The 20,230-nt window shown below is 43.8% G+C and overlaps 1 protein-coding gene across 18 annotated transcripts in view; it reads right to left on the bottom strand.

Moving 5' to 3' along the window:
* trdmt1 (tRNA aspartic acid methyltransferase 1) overlaps positions 1–20,230 on the bottom strand; it is a 166,644-nt gene that overhangs the window by 94,547 nt on the left and 51,867 nt on the right. The window lies entirely within an intron of this gene.

Raw genomic sequence — 20,230 nt, 5'->3', positions numbered from 1 at the left:
ATGGTAGCAATGTGGGTGGTAATGGGATTGGATCAAAACAAGTGATCAATATCAATTGTATAAAAATTAATGTAAGTTAGGGTTGGCTTGGTTAATCAAATTTTAATCATTTTACTATTTTAGCTCCAGACGATCTAAAAATTCATATAATCGAGGAAAAACAATTATTTGGTATTTCTGTTCTGAGATGTGCATGCGCAACTCAACTGTTACACCTCCGTGTGTGTGTGTGTGAGGAGTGAGATCCAGGCTATATTTAACAGGCAGTGTTGTACCTGAATGCGTTCAATGAACGCAGATTCAGATTTTGGTTGAATGTAAACTGAACGTAGTGCACTGTTATTCTGTGAACATTTTTGTGAATGCACACATTTTGGAGCCAATGAACGATTTTGAATGACAGTTCACTTTCATTCAAGGATGCCAGGTTTTCTCAAAATAAAACCCCACTAAACACACCATAAACACGGTGGGAGAAAAGAGATTTGGCAACTCCCTCCCTCCCTCCCTCCCCGGCCGGGGAGGTGGTTAGGTGGCACCCATGCTGACAGCGGCTATCTGGATTCTCGTGGGTTAATTCAGGATGGGGGAACTGCAGCTCAACCTCCTCGTAGACACTGCCGCGACAATTGAGGGCTCCTTCGGCAGCCCTCTGCTCTGACATGGACATCCACTTTTTATTTCATTGATGTTCATGTTGTATCATTTGTGCCCTCTCTGCATCCATTCCAACCTGGTGATCCTGAAAGGGGGATCCTTCCATCTGTGGTCCCTTCTCAAGGTTTCTTATTTTCCCCCAGTAGGGGTTTTTAAGTTTTTCCTTGCCCTTTTGGGAGCTTAAGATCAGGGGATGCTTTGAGAATAATTGTCAATTTCTGTCTATGTGAAGCCCTTTGAGACTGCTTGTGATTTAGGGCTATACAAATAAACTTGACTTGACTTGACTTAACTCTGGTTCAGACTACCGTATTTTCCTCACTATAAGGAGCACTGGATTATAAGGCACACCTTCAGTGAATGGCTCATTTTAAAACTTTGTCCATATATCAAGTGCACCGGATTATAAGGCGCACCTTCAACGAATGGCCCATTTTAAAACTTTGTCCATATACAAGATATATTATACATTTGGCCTGCGGGCCGGACTTTGGATACGCCTGCTGTAGTGGCTCAATATTGGTCCATGTATAAGGCACACCTGATTATAAGGCGCATTGTCGGCTTTTGAGAAAATTGGAGGTTTTTAGGTGCACCTTATAGTGCGGAAAATACGGTAAAATAATAAATACAGTGATCCCTTGTTTATCACGGGAGATGCGTTCCAGAACCACGCACAACCAATAAATATCCACGAAATAGAAACGGTATAGTATGTATTTATGTATGTAGTTATAAACTTTTGAACTTTACAACACATAGTGTTTCTTGTTGGCCGCTAGAGGGCATTAATGTATTGTAAATGAATTTGAAGTGTGGTTTACCTTGTCAAGTGATGCAAAATGTCTACCTTCAGGATTAACACACTACACTAATCCGGGGGACATCATGCACAGCGAAAACAAAGTAGTAAGTCATGGTTGGGCATGAATTTCCCGTTGCATTGTGGTCCTATACACAATATTACGGCTTTGTAAACCATCCCTAATACTTTAAAACTGCATATACTTTTCCCATTCCCTTAATAACCATTCCCACTGTTCTGTGCATATGCTTTACAGTAAAAAGAACAAACACATACCGTATTGGCCCAAATATAACATTACCCTGATTATAAGACGACCCCCTCTTTTTCAAGACTCAAGTTTGAAAAAACACTTTTTGAACACCAATTTTAATTTTTATACAAATTATGCAAAAACTGTCTATCACATCTTAATATATTAACATTTAAATTTGTAAACTAAAGTGCAATCACATTTGTAAATGAATGGCTTTTGGTTTTTGAAATGTAAATAAACCAATCTAGTGTGATAAAACAACAACATGGCAATAACTGCATTAACCATCAAAGTGAAATCTAACTGTAACTTGTAGTCTTGAAACAAATTTGAATAAGGAAAAACATTGCAATAAAATAATGCAAACTGGTATAAACTTGAGAGTAGCTGAGATCTGTTTAATGCTGAACATTACTCCTCACAAACATCCTCTGCCTCGCTGTACTCAGTGTCACTGTCCTCACTCCCATCCTCTGGCTCCGCTGGCTCCACCCATAGCACGTCATCCTCACTGCCGTCCAGGGCAGTTGATAAGCAACATTTTTTTTTTTTTTTTTTGTTTTCAAAATGTTTTTATTAGTTTTCACACAGAAATGACAACAGCATATGTTCTGGAACAATTCGCATGGGAACAGACATTGCATTGCATACAGCCTACTAAACAAGCATTTCACCCATACAAAACACCTCATTGTTACCTAATTAATAAAAACAAAATAATAAACAAAATTAAATTAAAAAAAAAAAAAAAAAAAAAAAACAAGAAAAGGGAAGGACAAAGGGGGGGGGGGGAGTGGGCTATTACTCCAATAAATTTGCATCAAACTCATCCTCATAGTAATCCAGGAAAGGTTGCCATACAGTTCTAAAATTCTCTTTCTGAATTGTGGTTCTAACTTTTTCCAACTGGAGGAAGGACATGGTCTCACTCACCCAGCGAGAGTGCCTAGGGGGCAATGGAGATTTCCAACACATAAGAACCAAACGTCGAGCGAGTAATGAGGAAAACGCCATCATCTGAGACTGAGCCTTCGAGACTCCTTTTGTCTGTACAACCCCAAATACTGCCGTGACTGGATCTGGGTCAATTCTTCTCTTACAGATGTAGGAGAATGTGTCAAAAATTCTAGACCAAAATGTATGTAATTTTGGGCATGTCCAGAACATATGCCCTAAGGATGCCTCAGCTTGCTTACAGCGGGTACAAGTAGGGTCCACGCTTGGAATCATTTTAGCCAATTTGGTCCGTGAATAATGTAATCGATTAAATACTTTAAACTGTATTAGCCTATGTCTGACACAAATGGATGTACTGTATATCTTACTGATAGACTTTCGCCAAATTTCATCAGAAATGTTCAAACTCAAATCTCCTTCCCACTGGGTCTTCAAATGGTGAAGTGGCGGGCAGTTAATATCACAAATCATTATATACAGTTGGGACACACCACCCGATTGTTGCAAATTTAATGTCAAACAGTCATCCAGGGGACTGGAATCCGGTTGTAGGGGGAATGATGAAAACTGAACTCGAACAAAATCTCGAACTTGGAGATATCGAAAAAATTGAGTACCAGATAAATTAAATTTCGTAATTAATTGTTCCCAAGTTGCAAAACTGCCCCCTACATACAAATTTCCCACGCATTTCACCCCATGTCTGGCCCAGGACAAAAAAGCAGTGTCAATCAGTGATGGTTTAAAAGCAGCGTTTTTAATCAAAGGCATAGATAGCAAGGGTTGTGTATATCGAAAGTGCTTACGAAACTGGGTCCAAATGCGAAGGCCCGATCTGATGATTAAATTGGTTGAATGCTCACCCACTGGTAGCGGGAGAGAGGCACACAGTAGCGATGCCAGAGAGACTGGAGAACAATCATGCTGTTCCATTAATAACCAAGATGGCCCATCTTCATCCGGATTCAAATTATACCAAAAAGCCATTTTAAAAATATTAGCAGCCCAGTAGTAGTACAAAAAATTAGGTAGCCCCAGTCCACCGTCTTCTTTACGTCTCTCAAGGACTGATTTCCGAACACGAGGTATCGATTTATTCCAAATAAAGCGGCTGATGTACCCATCGAGCTCCTTAAAAAATGATTTTGGCAGAAAAATGGGAATTGTTTGGAACAAATACAAGATCCTCGGCAGAATCACCATTTTAACCGAATTAATACGGCCTGCCAAATTTATAGGAAGCGAAGACCAGCGCAACAAATCCTCCTTGATTTGATACAAAAGCTTTTTGAAATTAGCTCCGAATAAACCTGTATGACTACTAGTGACTTTCACCCCCAAATATGTCATAGATCCTACTGCGGTCGTGAAGGGGTAAGAGTCATAGACGTGATTTTTCGCTATATTATTAATAGGAAATAAAATACTTTTAGTAGGGTTGATCCGATACCCCGATGACATACCAAAATGTTCCATTATGTCTAAACATTTCGGGATTGAGGTATCCGGATCTGACACAAACAACAACAAATCATCCGCATACAACGAAACCTTATGAACTAAGCCTCCTCTCAAGATTCCCCGTACATCCGCACATTGTCTCAGGGCAATAGCAAGTGGTTCTATGGCCAGATCAAAAAGGAGGGGGGATAGAGGGCACCCCTGTCTTGTCCCCCGTTGAAGGGTAAAGTAAGACGAGATAAGATTATTTGTCCTCACCCTTGCTTGAGGTGAAGCATACAGTATCTCTATCCAAGAGACAAAAGTTGGACCAAATCCAAATTTGGTCAAAGTTTTAAAGAGATGTTTATGTTCAATTGAATCAAATGCTTTGTGCGCATCTAATGATATAACTATTTCTGGGGAGTTTCCAGTAGACGTAGAGTAGATTACGTTAAAAAGCCGCCTAATGTTGTGAAATGGTTGACGGCCCTTCAGAAACCCCGTTTGGTCCGGATGTATGATCTTTGGCACTATGGACTCCAACCTTGATGACATAATTTTAGCAAGGATCTTATAATCACTTGTAAGCAAACTTATTGGACGATAAGAATCACATTTGGTTGGGTCCTTGCCCTTTTTAAGAAGAACTGAAATGGTGGCCTGGGTCATGGAAGTTGGAAGCTTTTTCTGTTTTAGGACTTCGCTATAGACTATAGATAATAAAGGAGTTAATTTATTAGCAAAAGCCTTATAGAATTCAATTGGGTAACCATCCGGGCCGGGTGCCTTCGAATTCTTCATGGATTTGATAGCTTCCCCTATCTCGGCTTCAGATATGGGCAGTTCCAAAAAATCCCTGTCCTCTTCAGCCACCGTGGAAAAAGCTATATTATCCAGAAAGCTGTTGGAACGAGAATAGTCTGCTGTATAGAGAGACGAATAAAAGTATTTAAACTGGTCGTTGATATCTTTGGGATTAGATTTAATTTCTCCGTCTAGTGCCTGGATTCCCTCAATAAAATTAGTTGCCGAGCGCTGGCGCAGTTGGTGAGACAGAAGCCTGCCAGCCCGTTCTCCTTGTTCATAACAATTTTGCCTGGACTTCAAGAATTTTTCACTGGCCTCCTTAGAGGTCAGAAGATCAAATTCTGTTTGTAACGCTATTCTTTGTTTACGTAGATCGGCTGTTGGTGAAGAAGAATGCTGCAGATCTACATTTCTTATTAATTTGATCAACTTATCAAATCTTTCCCTACGGGTTTTATTGAGACGGGCATTGTATTCAATTATCTGGCCCCTAATGTAAACCTTAGAGGTCTCCCATAATATAAGAACATTCGTGCCCGGTAAATTATTCGTCTCCAAAAAGAAATCAACCTGTGATGAAATAAATTCCACAAAATTCTCATCCGACAATAAATACGTGTTAAATCGCCAATCATACTGTAAGGGCAGTCTACTTTGAAGGCAAAGTTCTAAGGTTACTGGGGCGTGGTCCGAAATTACAATACTATCATAATCAATTGATTTAGTTAGTGGGAGTAATTTTTGATCTATTAAGAAAAGGTCAATTCTTGAATACGTCTGGTGAACTGCAGAAAAAAATGAAAACGTTCTGGAGGTTGGATTTTTAAATCTCCATGGATCGACAGCTCCCAGAGATTGGCAAAAGGTCTTAATAGTAGATGCAGATTTAGAAGGGGGGCCACTTGAAACCCTAGATCGGTCAAGTGAGGGCTCAAGAACCGTATTTAGATCCCCGCCCAGTACAAGATGGTGTGTCCCAAGATCCGGAATGCGCCCAAACAAATCTTTAAAGAATTTAGTGTCATCCCAATTGGGGGCATAAACACTAATAAGCACTACTGGAGTACCACAAAGCTTGCCCTGCACAATAACAAACCTCCCTTCTTTATCATCTATAGCCCTATAGAGAGTAAATTGCACATTTTTACCAATTAAAATGGCTGTACCGCATAATTTGGAATTTAAGCCAGAATGATAAACCTGAGATATCGGTCCCCTCTTCAATTTATGGATATCGTTAATACGAAGGTGTGTTTCCTGTAGAAAAATTACCTCCGCTTTTAATTTATTCAGGTGAGAAAACACCTTACTCCTCTTCACTGGGTGGTTGAGACCCCTCACATTCCAGGTTACAAATTTTGTTAATCGTCCTTTCACATCACCGGAACACCTCAGCATAAATTGAAGAAAAAATAATAGAGGATGGATGTAAAAAAAGGTTGCTCCACATCTCTAGCCCTTGGATAGGAAAAGGAAAGAAAGGGGAAAAGCAGAAAAAACAACAAAAAGAAAACAGAGAAAAGAGAGAAAAAAAAAAGAAAAAAAACCACAAAAAACAACAACACCAACACCCAAAAGGGTTTCACACCCAACACAAAACCTTTGTTGCCGGTCCCTCCCCAAATGAGAGACAGCACCCAGCCCACCTTCCCAAGCCACTATGAAGCATCTGAATTGTTAAGGCTACTCCAGACACTTGTCACAAGTGGCTGCGACCCCACATGAACCTAACATTACCTATTTAACCGAAGATATCTATACTATGAAACACCAACAAGACCCACCTACATACATATTCCCTCGTTAAGCCCATGGAAAACAAACATATTGAAGTATAATAACTCAGCAAAGCAACAGATCGAGAAATACCAACGATGGTACCATAAACAAGCAGGTAGATGTAAACAAAAATGATTCAAGGCGAGAAAGGAATTGAGACATGTGTGTGTGAAATATAAACAAGTAAGCAAAATTGCTTGCATGGAAAAAAAATATATATATATATATATTAGGGGTGTAACGATACATCGATACACATCGATTAATCGATATAATGCTCTACGATTTATTGGCATCGATGCTAAAGGTAAACATCGATTTATATCGCCGTGTTTGACCTCGGACATTAGACGCGACTTTATTTTGAAATCCAGTTCATTGTTGCTTGCTTCCTCTTTTCGGGAGCGCACTGCGCGTGTTGTGTTGTGAGCAGAGCACGCTCGTGAAAGGGGAGGCGACAATTAGTACGCGGCTCCTGGGCTGGTGCTATGGCTAGTGTCCAAAAAGACGAGGAAATATGCTCCCCTTTAGGCTTCAAGTCATTCGTTTGGAAGCACTTTGGATTCCAAAGAAAAGATGGCTCAACGGACAAGACACGTGCAGTTTGTAAATCCTGCCATGCGGTGATCAAATATTCAGGGAGCACAAATCTCGCCGCACATTTAAAGAAAAAACACAACATCAAAGTTCAGTGTTAAAGTAAGCAATTTTTATACTACAATACTCTTGTAATTTCCTAAATAAAGAGTTTGCAGTACCTTGTTGATTTTGCGTATGAATTGTTATAAATCAGGATATTGTTCTATATTTTTTATTTAAAAAAAAAAAATCGATCGTAGAGCACTATATCGCGATATATCGTGAATGAATCGCAGCAGGCTTTAAGATATCGGCAAATATCGTATCGTAGTTCTTTATATCGATATTATATCGTATCGTGACAAAACCCGCGATTTACACCCCTAATATATATATATAATCGACATAACTCAATAATAATAATCCCTAAATAAGTAAGCCTTGACATTAACCACAGTAATTAAGTTTACACATACACAATAGAACTGGCATCAGTCAGTATAAATCATGAGTTATGAGAGAGATGTAGTAAGAATCCACTTACCAACCCAAATAGCTGTCCATGAAAACGTCTCATCCCAAATATGTAATTTTTAATGTCTCGAGAGTCCCCAAGTCATGCCGACATCAGACCTTTGGCAAACGCAATTGCCCTCACTGGGTCGGAGAACACTAGCTGCACGCCATCCGTGGTCGTTACCTTCAATCTCGCAGGGAACAAAAGTCCATATTTCACTCCCTCGCACTGTCTTAGTATCTGTCTCGCCGGGCCGAACTCCGCTCTCTGTCTTGCAACTCGCTGCGTGAAGTCCGGGAAGATTCGTATGACGTCCCCATCTTTAGAGAAAAGCTTCTGGGAAGCAGCTTTCTTCAGAATGGCCTCCTTTTCCTGAGAGTAATGAAACTTCACTACGAAGGCTCTCGGTGGCTGATCTTGTCCCGGTTTGCCAGATTGTGGATTGGTGCGGTGGGCCCGGTCAATTACCGGTGTGGTTTCCATTTGCAGTAGCTGCTGCAGAAGTTCCGCAACAAAAGTGCTCACCCTTACACCAGATTCACGACCCTCTCTGACACCGAACACGCGCAAATTGTCTCTCCTCGACCTCGCTTCTAAGTCCTCTGTTTTCGCCGTCATGTCTGACATTACTTTCCGTAAATCGGACACTTGTTGTTCCAACTCGGTGATTCTGTCTGATTGAGCATTGGCACCCTCCTCCAAGCTAGCCGTGCGTTCCTCCAGGACGCCAACTCTGTTGCTAGCATGGTCGATAGCCGCCTTCAGTTCGTCTCCAAGACTGCTTATTTGTTTGGACAGCTCCTTCTTCTGCATTTCCGCCTTCTCGTCGATCTTGGTCAACAATTCAGCCCTCAAAGCGCCAATCGCCTGTAGGACAGCGGACTCTCCCGAGGCTAGGCTACTCTCTCCGGGCTCATTAGCTCTCACCCTCGGCATTGTAAAGAAACTCCACAATACCGTCGAGAGAGGAAAAAAGAGAAGAATAAAACAACAGAAAATACTGTGTATAATTGATTTACAGGTGTTCCACGAGTAACAAATTATTTTAAAAAAGGGGTCTCGTTGGCATATTTTAGGTAAATGTGGGAGAGCTCAGACGACACGTCTACATATCTCCGAAGCTCAACCGGAAGTCGGGCTGCCATAAGCAACATTTTTTAAACCCGTGGATGATGCTCTCCATGTGTGGAGGATCCACTCACAGACCAAAAGTATCGGAGGCTTCTGAATCTTTCCTGTCGGTGTGAGTGCGTGATCACCAGACAGGAGCCACTCTGTCTATTTCTTTTGCAGATTGTCTTTAAATGTGTGTTGGGATGTCAAAAAACACAGGTGTCTGATCAGCATTGCCAATCTGATCTAGTGGGTAGAGTGGTTTTTCCTTAAGTTGATCACAGCGCTGACAAGACAACAGATTCTCTGCAGAGACAGAGGGCAGGCGCTGGGCTAGACTTGTTCTGCGTCACAGCGTTAGTCCGTTTCACCGCATCATTAGTCCGTTACACCGCATCATTAGTCCATTACGTCGCATCATTCTTTTACACCAGCCGAGGCTTGCTTTGAAGTCAGCGGTGGGTATGTTTAGATCTTTGGCTATTTCCACGGCCTTGAGCTGAATGGCAGCTCTGCTGATGGCCATCCCGTCCTTTCGATTCTCGTCCGCGTACGCGCACACCCTCCTGTCGAGCTCTTGAAAGCGGCCGCTCTAAGGACACCACGAAGAGCTTTTCTCTGATTGTGAGCATTTATTAGGTGATCTTTTTGAGCTCTCCATCTCCGTACATTACACTCTGTAACACCCTGCACATGTTCACGCTGGCCCTCGTGTTCTCAGTACTGTGCCCCGGCTTGGTACCGTAGCCCTAATGTCAAGAAGTTGAACATTGCTTTTAACAGCACCCTGCGGACTGTCTCGGGATACCTGCGAGCCACCCCAGTAAACCAACTGCCCATCCTTGCAGGCATCGCCCCGACAAGAAGCGGCCACGCTGGCCTTCTCCCGAAAGGCACAGACCAGTGAATACCACCTCCTCCATAAGATGGTCACAGAGACACCACAACGCGTGCGCCTAAAGTCACGACGCCCCTTTGCCATCCAAGCCCATGAGCTGCTCCGCACAACATCAGCTGACACTTCCAAGGCCACCAGGGTCAAGACCAAATGGAGAGAACAGTGGAAGTCAGGACAACCATCTAGGCTGCATCACTACGTCAATGACCCCACAGACGTCTCTGGCCAGGACTTGCCCCGGAAACAGTGGACAACCCTCAACCGCCTGAGGACAGGCGTTGGACGCTATGGAGCTGCAATGAAGAGGTGGGGATTTGCAGATATTGCCTCCTGCGAGTGTGAGGACCCAGTCCAGACGGTAGACCACATCATCAGCAGTTGCCCCAAACACCGGCCACCGAATGGCAAACAAGGCCTGATTGATCTGGACGACGACACGTTGACCTGGTTTGCCTCAACAGAGCTGCAAGTCTGAAGTCATACGACAGAAGAAGAAGAAGCGCATGACAGGTGGAAGTTAGCGATTGATTGGCGGGTAGGTGTGGTGCACGGTTGGGCGCCGCGTTCTTCCCTGACCCCCTCGAACACCTCACAGGCGAGTGGGGTGTTCCGGGTGCCGGCGACGAAAGTCAGCGATGAGTGCCGAATCCAAGATCTTCCTAGGAGCCAGGAGCGGGCTGGGTCGTTGTAGCCCTCCCAATTCACAAGGTACTGAAGGCCCCTGCCGCAGCTTCGGGACTGGAGCAGGGCGTGGACTGCGTATGCCTGGTCCCCATGGATGAGCCGAGGAGGCGTCAGAGCGGCCGCAGGGATCAGGGGGCTCCTGTGAACCGGCCTCACTTGTGAGACATAGAACGTGGAGTGAACCTGCATTGATCTCAGGAGACGGAGTCGTATGGCCGCGGGGCCTATTACCTTCTTGACGGGGAAGGGTCCCACATAGTGTGGCGCCAGTTTGCGGGATTCGACCCGTAGAGGTAGGTCGCGCGCCGAGAGCCACACCTGTTGCCCGACCCGGTACGTTGGGGCCGGAGTCTGGTGCTTGCTAGCCCGGCGGATATAGCTGGAAACAGAACGAAGGAGGAGGCCCGGGCCTGGCCCAAGCCCGGTGGCAGCGGAGCACGCAAACCAGCGCAGATGGACAGACGGCGCTCCACTACTGTTCCTTAAAGAGAGGCGCCTGGTATCCGACGACACAGTGAAATGGCGAGAGACCCGTGGCAGAGCTGAGGAGCGAGTTGTGAGCGCACTTCACCCATGGAAATTACTGGACCCATCCGTGCTAATTACTTGAAGAAATGTACTGTGTTGTGTTTATTACTGTGTTGTGTGTTTATTTATTATTTATTCATCACTCTTATTGTTCATTGTTTGTGCCTTCTTGGGGTTTTTTTTGCGTTGTTTACTTGTATGTTTATTGTGTACTGTGTCTCGTCACCGTGGGATAGGGGAAACGTAATTTCGATTTCTTTGTGTGTCTTGGCATGAAGGGTTTGACAATAAAGCTGACTCTGACTCTGAAATGCAGCGGAGGGACTTACTCCTCCCTTGGTTGAGGCGCTTTGCTTGCCCGTTGTTAGTGCCACCGTCTCTAAGCCATACAACATAGCTGTGCACAGTACTGCCTTGTAGACTTTCCCCTTCAGTCTTGCAGATATTCTTCATTCACAAATCACTCCTGCCACCTTTGTCTACCCATTACACACTCCCTGCACTCTCTTCTTCATCCCTCTGCTATACTGTCCATTACTTTGGAAAGTTGGCGAAGTGATTGCTAGATCAACATCATTGGAATCAACCTCCCATCTATCCAAGACTTGTACCTGTCCAGGACCAGGAAACGTGCAAGTAACGTCTCTACAGACCCTTCTCACCCAGGTTGCAGTCTGCTCAAACGACTCCTTTCCGGGCGGCGTTATAGAGCTCTGTACGCCAAAACCAGCAGACACAGCGACAGCTTCTTCCCCCAGGCTGTCGCGCTAATGAACTCACACCACTCTGAGTCATTGCTGTGCAATAACATCCTGCTCTCCACACCTTTTTTGAATTGTCTACATTATTTGTACTATGTGTCCTCTCTGCATCCATTGCAGCCTGGTCATCCTGGAAGAGGGATACTCCCATCTGTGGTCTCTTCTCAAGGAGATGTTTTAGAATATTTGTCATTTTTCACATGTCCTGAGTGTTGTTAGACACCGAAATATTGAACGGAGGCTGTGATGTACTGAAGTCAAATTCCTTGTTTGGCACGCTCAAACACGGCGAATAAAAATTCTTGAATCTTGAATCAAATCAAGGACCTTGCAAAGTAGTTTGATAATTCACTTATCGAGAGGTACAGCGTTACCAGTACAGAGAAGCACAGAAGAATGGCTGAGGATGATTGGAAAGTCAGGGCTCTAATGCAGCATGGCTTTATCAGCACGGATTGTTGCCAAAACCCGTGGCTATTGACAACGTATGAAGTTGCCATGACGTCCTGAGTTAGAGCAGAATTGCGCGATAACAGTAGATGTGGCGGACACAGGCCCGGACTGTAGTCAGCCTGCTAGCCCAGTTAGCATTAGCCCCAAGCGGCTTGCTAATCGCAATGAGCCAGGTAAGATGCATAGCCGTCCAAAGTCATCTCTGTCTACTGGCCCTCGCACTTTGGTCATAGGTGACTCCATTATCCGAAATATTACGCTTAAAAATCCAGCCACGGTAATGTGTATTCCTAGGGGCAGAGCACCCGACATAGAAGCTAATCTTAGGGAGCTGACTCGCAATAGGTCTAGTCAACAGCATAGTTCCAACAACACTAGCTACTCGGACATAGTGATACACGTCGGCTCCAATGATGTTAGGATCAGACAATCAGAGATCACAATGAAAAACATAGCGAGGACTTTTGGTCTCACCAGAAAGATGAGTCGGCATCGAGTATTTGTCTCTGGGCCCCTGCCTGGGAGAGGCACTGATGAGAGGTTTAGTAGATTAGTCTCCCTTAATCGACGGATGGCTGGTCTCTGTAAAAAGCAGGGACTGTATTTTATAGATAACTGGCCCTCCTTCTGGGGCCGCCCCGACCTGCTGAGGAAGGACAACCTTCACCCTAACCGTGAATGCGCCTTCACTCTTTCTAAGAATATAGATTACTGTTTGAGCCACTCATGACAGGTCACTTTAGACCAGGCCGGGACACAGGTGATTAGACCACCTGTCAGGATGGGTTTGGAGTCTGTCAAGCTAAAGTTAACGAGCACTAGGCTAGACTTCGAGCATGCACATAGCTCCTCGTGTAGACTAGAGCGTGACAGTTTGAATAGTGCTACAGTACACATAAACACACTTTCTACTGGGGTAGTAGACAAATCCAATCACTCCACCCCGACCGGTTTTGCTGATGAAACGGTGCCTGTTTCAGATAATTTTACATGTGTAACAAATATTTACTATCAAATTCCCACGGTCGTATCGTCGCACCACAAACATTTGAAAGGTGATGTCAGGCCTAGAAAACACAATCTTACTCGCATCTCGTTTAAAAATCCTTCGATAGATACGCACCATGATCGACCGATTACACTTAAACTCGGTTTTATGAATATTAGATCGCTTCATACGAAAGCAGTTCTCGTTAATGACCTCATCACGGAACATAATCTAAATGTTTTTGGTCTTTGCGAGACCTGTTAAAACCTAATGAACTGCTGCCGCTTAACGAGGCCTCGCCTCAAAATTTTGTGAGCTCGCATGTGGCGGGTCCTTGAAAAAAGGGTGGGGGTGTCGCCCTCATCTCAAATTCCGAGCTTAGATTTAGGCCTCCAGGGCTCGAAGCTTATTTTTTGCCTAAGTTGCCCTCGGGCAAGTTGGAGAAAATTTTACTTGCCCGAAACAAAATTTTACTTGCCCGAATTTTTTTGGAGTGGATTTTTACTTTCCCGACACGGAAACAAGCTCTGCTGGTGCGCAGGCGCAGAAGAGCCAGGGACGGGTGAGGGAGCATGCATTTAATTACGAAGCGCTTTGCCGTTATCAATGTATTGCAGACTTACACGAGAAACTAACCGCTCCCTGGAAAACAAAATGTCGGACCAGAAGCGGCAGAAGTTGCGAGAAATTATGCACAAAATCGTCTTTTTACAGCTTGAAAACATGGTATTATGGCAGGGCAAGTTCGGGCAAGTGAGGAAAAATTCTACTTGCCCGTCTGCCATCGCTACTTGCCCCGGGCAATCGGGCAATCGTTAGTTTCGAGCCCTGGCCTCGTTCGATCAACGTATTTAAAACATTTGAAGTTCTCACTGTCCGATCCACCGCTTTACCGTCATTTTAGCTTGCTGTTATTTACCGTCCACCCGAGGCTTACTCTGGCTTCCTGGATGAATTTTCAGAATTCGTGGCTGATCTAGTGACCAATGCGGATAATATAATTATCATGGGCGATTTCAACATCCACATGAATTTACCGTCAGAGGCACTTACTTCTGCGTTTCAGACTTCAACTGATACGTTTGGTTTTACGCAAGCCGTACAGGCAGCAACGCATAATAATGGAAATACCTTAGATCTGGTATTATCCTGAGGACTTGCAACCTCCAATATAGCAGTACTGCCATACACTGCTGTTCTGTCTGATCATTACTTAATAAAATTTGAAATTTTAGTTCCTTGTCAAAGACAAGAGAGGAATCAAAATTTTAGGAGCCGTAATTTTAACTCCATGACTGCAACTGCTCTATCTGAGTTACTGTCGCCGGCAACCGCCATATTTCCCGCATACATCAGCTCTATTGATAATCTTACAAATGAATTCAATGCGTTATTGTTAAACGCCATAGACTCTGTGGCGCCGCTACGTCTGAAAACTCGCCGTAGATTGCCTACTCCGTGGTTCACAGATGAAACACGTACGCTTAAGCAATTATGTAGAAAGCATGAGCGCAGATGGTGTTTAACCAAACTTGAGATTTTCCATCAGACATGGCAGGACAGCCTGAAATATAAAGATGCGCTTATCTTAGCAAAAACGTGTTATTTTTCGCAAGTTATTAATCTCAATAAAAACAATCCTAAACACCTATTTGATACAGTGGCAAAGCTGACACTACGCCAGCCAACCCCCGATAGTTCCTTCCACTCAGCTGACAAGTTCATGAAATGTTTTGCTCAAAAGATTGAATCCATTAGGGACGAGATCAAGAACACCATTCCAATCGCTCAGTCGAGACCGCCGTTTACCAGCGCTGATGATCATGGAATAACCCTCTCAAATTTTAAAAGCGTGTCCCTTGAAAGGCTTACACAATTGGTTAGTGCGGCTAAACAAACAGCATGTTTACTCGACCCTCTTCCAGCCAAACTACTGAAAGAATTACTTCAAATTTTAGGACCGTCCGTCTTAAATATAATCAATTTGTCTGTCTCCTCTGGTATAGTGCCAACAGCCTTTAAAACTGCTATCATTAAACCGTTACTTAAGCAACCAAATCTTGACCCGGACTGTCTCAGTAATTATAGGCCAGTTTCAAACTTCCCATTCATAGCAAAACTTCTTGAAAAAGTAGTAGCGCAGCAGCTTATTAATTACATGGTCGCCAATAATCGATATGACGTCTATCTCGTAGGGAATGCCCTACCAATGGATATTAGAACTGCTACCCCAGTAGAAACATTTAAGACACGTTTAAAGACACATTTCTATGATATGGCCTTTAATTAACCTGTAGTGGCCGATTCGGCTGGAGTTTGTTTTCTCTCCCCCCCCCTTTCAGCTCCAACTTTCTCTGTCATCCATGGTGGAAGAACTGAAAGTAGCAAAGTGCTTAGGCACAATGACATACGGGACGAACAAGTCAGACATGTAGCCATCCTCACAAGATCTGGACATGAGTGGGCAGCCGACTTGTCTGTCGCACAAGCTGAAAGTATGTTGAAGCTACGTGGGAGAACCCATTGTGCAAGCTTTGTGGGGAAAGGGCTACCAGAGAACACATCGTGTCAGGGTGTAAAACGGCACTCGTCCAAGGAAGATACAGTCACGACAAGGTTTTCATGAGACTTGGAGCACCTTGGAACAGGAGAGATGCAAGAAAAGACAAACACATAGGAACATTGTACCATCTATTACGTTTGTTTGGCAAGGACAAAAGCATAGCAACAAGAATCAACCTGCTCCAAAAGGCCTAATTATGGGAAATGAAGGTTGACTCAGGGGAAAGACTTGTCCAGACAATCTTGAGACCAGATGTGGTTCTGTGGTCTGAAGAGGCAAAGAATATCCTCCTCATAGAACTCACAGTCCCATGAGAAGAGGGTTGGTTGTGAGCAGGCTTTCAATAGAAAGAGCACCACATACCAGAATCTCTTGCATGACTGCAGGGGAAACAGATGGGAGGCATGCTCCCAGTCGAGGTCGGGTGTAGAGATTCCCTGCCCAATCAGGAATAACAGGGAGGGAGAGAAAAACAGCAGATCGCAGGATGGGGGAGGCAGCAGAGAGCCTCTTGCTGGTTATGCAGCAGGACTGATTATCTTAACTGGGAACCAGGAGGAGGAGATGGGCAGTGATTTGGCCACCACTTCCGGCCCACAAATGGTTCTGGGTTCTGCTCTTGCTGGCTCATAAAGAGGTGATGTAAACTGTAAGCCCATCCCACATGGGAGAACAATGGAGAATGTACCGTTTTTTCCGCACTATTAGCTGCACTTATTGACTTAAATTTTACTCAGAAAAACAGTGCACCTTGTAATGCAGAGTGCCTTATATATGGATCAATTGATGAATTTGTTGATCCATACTGGTTGTACACAGCGCTCTGCCAAAATGTTTCAGTACGTTTTAGTACGACAAGTAAATTACAAGGTCGCATCGCTTCCCAGCATTACGGCAACCGTGGTCAGGGGCGTCACTGAATAGCTGTTGTACCCGCGAGGCTATTTACCGTATTTTCCGCCCTATTAGGCGCACCGGGGTATAAGGCGCACCTTCAATGAACGGCCCATTTTAAAACTTTGTCCATATATAAGGCGCACCAGCCTATAAGGCGCATAAAATAGAAGCTTTACTGCAACAAACTGAGGTTGACTAGGGTTGCGGTATGCACACACTAGCCAATAACCAACGAGTCCTCTTTAAACAATCGCGTTTCTCAAACGATCTCCTATAAAATGATTGGAACTGACTCAAGTTCAATCTAACGCATTGGTACTACTTACCTATGTTTCCCTTCCATATCGATCCGTAGATTTACTCGAAACGTGAACGGAGCAGTCTATTTTGACATGAAATAGCCTCGCGCGTATAGCAGCTATCGTTATAGCATTAGCCATCAGCAAAAAACCATGACCCTCAGCTCGCAATCTCCCATGAGCCTCAGCAAAGTGTAAACAATCGCATCTCTCAAACGAGCTCCTATAAAATGATCAGAACTGACTAAAGTTCGATCTAACGCATCGGTACTACTTACCTATGTTTCCCTTCCATATCGATCCGTAGATTTACTCGAAACATGAACAGAGCAGCCTATTTTGACATGAAATAGCCTCGCGCGTATAGCAGCTATCGTTATAGCATTAGCCATCCGCAAAAAGCCATGACCCTCAGCTAGCAATCTCCCATGAGCCTCAGCAAAGTGTAAACAATCGCGTCTCTCAAACGAGCTCCTATAAAATAATCAGAACTGACTAAAGTTCGATCTAACGCATTGGTACTACTTACCTATGTTTCCCTTCCATATCGATCCGTAGATTTACTCGAAACATTAACGGAGCAGCCTATTTTGAAATGAAATAGCTTCGCGGGTACAACAGCTATTCGATGACGCCCCCTGACTACAGTTACCGTAATGCTGGGAAGCAATGCGACCTTGTAATTTACTAGTCGTACTAAAACGTACTAAAACATTTTGGCGGAGCACTGTGTACAACCAGTATGGATCAACAAATTCATCACTTGATCCATATATAAGGCGCACCTTTATAAGCAACACCAATGTGTTGAATCAGTCTTTAGTCGGTTCCGATCACTTTTACGGGAGAGAGTTTGAGAAACATGATTGTTTACAGGGGGCCGCCATGACACTTTGCTGAGGCTCATGGGAGTCTGCGTCTCTGCGGGCTGAGGGTCATGGGAGTTTGCGGGTGGTTAATGCTATAATGATAGCTGCTATACGCACGAGGCTATTTAATTTCAAAATAGGCTGCTCCGTTAATGTTTCGAGTAAATTTACGGATCGATTGGGAAGGGAAACATAGGTAAGCCGTACCGATGTGTTAGATCGAACTTTAGTCAGTTTCGATCATTTTATAGGAGATAGTTTGAGAAACATGTTTGTTTACAGAGGGCTGCCACGACACTTTGCTGAGGCTCGTGGAAGTCTGCGAGCTGAGGCACATGGGAGTTTGCGGGTGGCTAATGCTATAATGATAGCTGCTCTACGCACGAGGCTATTTCATTTCAAAATAGGCTGCTCCGTTAATGTTTCGAGTAAATTTACGGATATATATGGAAGGGAAACATGGGTAAGCAGTACTAATGTGTTAGATCGAACTTTAGTCATTTCCGATAATTTTATAGGAGATAGTTTGAGAAGCGCGATTGTTTACAGAGGGCTCATTGGTTATTGGCAAGTGGATGCATAGCGCAACCCTAGTCAACCTCAGTTTGTTGCAGTATAGCTTCTATTTTATGCGCCTTTTAATCCGGTGCGCCCTATGTATGAAATCATTTCTGAAATAAAAAATTCAATGTGGGTGCGCTCTCTAATCCAGTGCGCTTTTTGGTGCGAAAAATACGGTAGTTCTAGAGTTACGGAGGAGAGTGAGCGAAAATGGCGAAACGGAAGCAATCGGCTTTCCAATAGCTTACAATTGAGCAAATTATTGCTCTTTGTGATAGCGGTAGAGCAAAAACGATGGAGCAAATTGTTGTCTGTGAGGACGCGACAGACGCGGAAGTCGCCATTGCAAGCCACTGGCTTGGTCATACACGTAGAGTGTGCTTTGTGCCATTGGTCAAATGAATTACCGTCATCTGACGAGTATTCTGATGCAGGATACAGTGACGCACAAATACAGTAATCCCTCGTTTATCCAGATAATTGGTTCCAAGACCACCTGCGATAGGTGAAAATCCGCGATGTACAGAAAATCAATTGTTATAGAAGCCATAAAATACTTTTATGAACCTTTATTGTATATTTATTTTTGTATTTCTAAACACAGAAAATGAATATGAGTAAATATTGTTACAATATCCACACAAGACTTTTATTAACCTTTTTTAAAGTGTAAACGTGTCTGGCTCCTCTCTGCTCTTGCGTGCTGGCTGACTGACGCACCCCTGCGGCCCAGCACGAGTGCATCCACACAAGACTTTTGTTTTTCATTTTTATACACTCTATTGTACTTTTAAATACGTTATTGTATTTTAAACACGTTTTAAAACATTTTGAAGTGTCACGGATCCCTTCTGCACTTACGTATGTGTGTGCTGGCCGACTGACATGCCCCCGCGGCCCAGTGCGAGCGCATCTGCACAAGACTTTTATTTCTAAACACTGTAATGTACTTTTAAATGTTATTGTATTTGAAACACTTTTTAAAACATTTTAAAGTGTCGCGGCTCCTCTCTGCTCTTCCATGCTGGCCGACTGACGTCCCCCCGCGGCACAGCGCGAGCGCACTTGCACAAGACTTTTATAATTTTACTTTTATACACTATTGTACTTTTAAATACGATATTGTATTCTAAATTTTTTTTTTAATTTTTTAAAGTGTCACGGCTCCTCTCTGCACTTGTGTGCTGGCCGACTGACACTGTATTGTACTTTTAAATACGTTATTGTATTTTAAACACTTTAAAGAAAATAATAATTGAAGTGTCACGGCCCCTCTCTGCTCTTGTGTGCTGGCCTTTTATAATTTTATTTTTAAAAACTTTAATGTATTTTTTTAAACACTTAAACATTTCAAAGTGTAAATGTGTCACGGCTCCGCTTTGCTCTTGCGGTGCTGACCGGCTGACGCACCCCGGTAGCCCAGCGCGAGGGCATCCACACATTGCTCAGAGGCATGCCTTGTGCTTAGTGCTCATTGCCGGTCGCTATCCCAAATCCTGGACGACAGTGCTTTTTTCCTCGACAGTGCATGGGCAGCTCTCGTTCCTTCGATAAGAGCCAAATCTACCTCTAAAGCCGGAATATTGCAGAATAGATTTTAAACTTAAAAGCGGCATCATATGCATTTCTTTTGTCCCCCGTAATAAGGGTTTGTGTATAAAAGCTTCCTTTCTTCAATAATGTCCGTCTTGATCTTGTTCTGTTTCTTCTTTGTGTCAATTGTACGTCACAATCTGCTTGGCGGATGGACATGTGATCAACACACCACTCTTCTCCCTAGTGACCGTGGCACATTTCCCTCCACCCAGCAAAGCGG

Source organism: Syngnathus typhle, linkage group LG18, assembly GCF_033458585.1.
Source record: "Syngnathus typhle isolate RoL2023-S1 ecotype Sweden linkage group LG18, RoL_Styp_1.0, whole genome shotgun sequence".
NCBI classification, from domain to species: domain Eukaryota; kingdom Metazoa; phylum Chordata; class Actinopteri; order Syngnathiformes; family Syngnathidae; genus Syngnathus; species Syngnathus typhle.
Note: the sequence above shows the minus strand (reverse complement) of the source record. Positions and strands in the feature narration are given on the sequence as shown.